The sequence below is a fragment of the Psammomys obesus genome, unplaced genomic scaffold (genome assembly GCF_907164565.1).
Source record: "Psammomys obesus unplaced genomic scaffold, mPsaObe1.curated_primary_1811, whole genome shotgun sequence".
In the NCBI taxonomy this organism is placed as follows: Eukaryota; Metazoa; Chordata; class Mammalia; order Rodentia; family Muridae; genus Psammomys; species Psammomys obesus.
The window spans coordinates 5,246,082-5,249,915 of NW_026596091.1; positions in this window are offsets into that span (position 1 = coordinate 5,246,082).

The following is a 3,834-nucleotide window of genomic DNA, read 5'->3' on the forward strand; positions in this document are numbered from 1 at the left end:
CACACACACACACACACACACACACACACACACACACACACACACACGAGAAACCCTGCTAGCAAGTATATTAGCTAATAACAGAAAATAATGTTTTCTGTTGCTGTAACAAAATGCCATGACCTAAAGTAACTTATAAATGAAAACGTTTAGTTCAGTGGATGGTTCCTCTTGACAGGAAGGTAGGGAAGCTGGAGCAGGAAGCTGAGATCTCAACAGCAAACAGGTGCAAAGTAAGGGAACTAGAAGTGGGACAAGTCTAGAAACCCTCAATGCCAACTCCACGTGATGTACTTCCTCCATCACAACCCCCCAAAACAGAGACACCGACCAAGAATCACATGTTCAAATACATGAGCCCCTGGGGGACAGTTTTTACTGAAAGCGCTAACAGCCAAGATGTGGTGAAAGATGTATCCTGCTCACGGTCGATAGGCGTGGAGCAGGTGCAGCCTCCATGGAAACCAAGTAATCTGATTCAGCAGTACCACTCCTGAGTGTACACCTGAATCTCCCAGTTTGCACCTCTGTGATAAAACACTAACCAAACCAGCCTGGGGGAGGAAAAGGTCTAACTAGGTTACACTTCCAAGTAAAGGGTCTTCAATGAGGACAGCCAGGACAGGAACTGAGGTAGAACACTGAATACAGCTTTCTGGCTTCCATCCCCTTGCTTACTCAGTACCTTTCCTACACAGCCCAGGCCTGCCCATCAGGGCTGGCATCTCCCTACAGTAGGCTGCACCCTCTCACATCAATTAGCAACTAAGAACATTCCCCACAGACACACCATCAGGTTTGGAGAATGTAATATATGTTCCCAGGATTTTAATTTGTTTGATCTTTTTCTAGAATTACTGTTGAGTTAGTTACTTGGGCTTAATTATTTGGTCTTGAAACTTCCTCCTAAATTTTGTGGTTGCAAACTTTTAGGTTAGGGATTATTTGGCAACACTAGTTCCTTCTCTTTGGGGATCTGCTTAGGTCATATGTGAGGAAGGCTTTCTACTCTGGCCCATGGGAACATGCAGTATCCCAGCCCTGTGTGTCCCAGGGATGCTCCAACTGCTCCTCTCGTGCTTGCTTTTCTACCCTTGATAATTTGCTCACAACCACATGCCTATTGGCTACAGTTTAGGTAAAGCCCCAAGGAGACTCTGGGTATCTCGTGCCCATTCCTCTCTCCAGCATTCTATGCCTTGACTCCTACCACTCCTGTATCGTTATAATCTGAGCTCTGTCTGCCCAATTCAGGGAGGTTGCTAAGCTAACCTTGTTCCTCTTCCCTTTGCAGTGTCCTGGATATTCCACCATATTCAGTGTTTTTGTGTGTATGTGTGTGTGGGGGGGGGTCTCTGTCCTGTACTGCCTGATTTGCAATTTCAAAACCCAGTGTTGGAGTTTTTTGGGTTTTGTTTTGTTTTTAGCTTTTAAAGAAAAGATGAATTTTGTTCCTGTTACTCCATCATGGCAGTTAAGCATCTGATCTCATGGAACTGGAGTTATAAATTACAGCGTTATTAACTATGCATTAATGAGTTGCCACATTGTTGCTGGGGGTTGAACACCAGTCCTCTGGAAGAGCAGCAATCATGCCTAACTGCTGAGCCATCCCTCTACCTCTCAATGTTTCAACTCTAATTAGACTTTTAACTTAATTTCAGCCTTTGCCTTTTAAGTTAAGCTAACGCTAACACTTAGAATAGAGTTTTGTACATTGAAGACATAGAATGAATGAGGCCCCATTTCCTTTCACTATTGTCAATGAACTTTTTATATACTGTAATTATCTATTCTTGTTCTCTCTTCTGAAACGTGAACTCCTTAATGTCCATCATGCCATGGTCAATATACTCCCATATCATTTCTAAAATGTTCAGGGAAACCACCCAGAATTCCACATGAACATACCGGCCCCTTCTTGACTAGAATCTCCAGGCATTTACGTGCCCATGTCTAACACAGTCATCTGAACTGTTGTCAGAGGAAATGTATCATAAGTTACATCTGCCAAAATAATTACCTGACCCTGACCTAATTCTATATTTATGCCCCAAAGACCAGAAAGTTCTAGGAATGGCCAAAATTGGCTCATTGGCTCTGGTTTCCATGCCATCATCTATTGCTTTGAGAAACAGTTTCCTTATAACGATCTTGCTGAAGGATAACTAAATTCCGTCTAAAGTTGATGCCTGTGCTAGGACACACAGCACTGGGCCTCCTTCGTCATGCCTCAGCTGCTCTTCTTTCATCCCTATTAGCACATTTGCCCCTTTGAAAGCCAGAGGAGTATGAAAACAGTAGAATGACTCTTGTCACTCAGCACTAAGAGAAAAAGAAAAACCAAACAAAAGAATTCACATCTGTGATAGGCTCCTGTCCTGTTCCCTGTTTTCTCCCTCTTCTGCCAATGTCCGTCTCGTTTGCCTTTCTGAATGAAGATTGTGCATCTTACCCAGGGTCCTCCTTCTTAATTAGTTTCTTTAGGTGTATAGATTTTAGTATGATTATCTTATATTATATGTCTAATATCCACTTTTAAGTGAGTATACACCATGTGTGTCTTTCTGCTTCTGGGATACCTCACTCAGGATGTTCTTCCCTAGTTCCCACCATTTGCCCACAAATTTCATGATTTCCTTGTTTTTAATTGCTGAGTGGTATTCCATTGTGTAAATGTACCATTCCTCACCTGAGGGACATCTGGGCTGTTCCCAGCTTCTGGCTATTACAAATAAAGCTGCTACGATCGTGGTTGAGCAAATGTCCTTGTATACTTGAGCATCTTTTGGATATATGCCTAGGAGTGGTATGGCTGGATCTTGAGGAAGCGCTATTCCTAACTGTCTGAGAAAGCGCCAGATTGATTTCCAGAGTGGTTGTACAAGTTTACATTCCCACCAGCAGTGGAGGACGGTTCCCCTTTCTCTACATCCTCTCCATGTGTTCCCCTTTCTCTACATCCTCTCCATGTGTTGTCACTTGAGTTTTTGATCTTGGCCATTCTGATGGGCATAAGATGAAATCTCAGGGTCATTTTGATTTGCATTTCCCTGATAACTAAGGATGTTAAGCATTTCTTTAAGTATTTCTCTGCCATTCAATATCCCTCTATTGAGAATTCTCTGTTTGGTTCTATACCCCATTTTTAAATTGGATTACTTGGTTTGCTGCTGTTTAACTTCTTGAGTTCTACCACAGAGGGCCTCTGAAGACTCTACCCAGCAAGGTATCAAAGCAGATGCTGAGACTCATAGCTAAACTTTGGGCATAGTTAAGGGAATCTTATGAAAGAAGGGGGAGATAGAAAGACCTGGAGGGGACAGGAGCTCCACAAGGAGACCAACAGAACCAAAATATCTGGGCACAGGGGTCTTTTCTGAGACTGATACTCCAACCAAGGACCATTCATGGATATAACTTAGAACACCTTCACAGATGTAGCCCATGGCAGCTCAGTGTCCAAGACAGTTCCCTAGTAATGGAAACAGGGACTGTCTCTGACATGAACTGAGGGGCTAGCTCTTTGATCACCTCCCCCTGAGAGGGGAGCAGCCTGACCAGGCCATAGAGGAAGACAATACAGCCAATCCTGATGAGGCCTGATAGACTGGGGTCAGATGGAAGGGAAGGAGGACCTCTCCTACCAGTGGACTGGGGGAGGGGCATAGAAGAAAGAGGGAGGAAGGGTAGGATCAGAAGGGGATGAGGGAGGGGCCTACAGCTGGGGTACAAAGTGAATAAACTGTAATTAATAAAAAAATAAACAATTTTTTAAAAAAAGAAAAGAATTCACTTAAAAGAAAAATCTGCTGGCCGGATGGTGGTGACGCT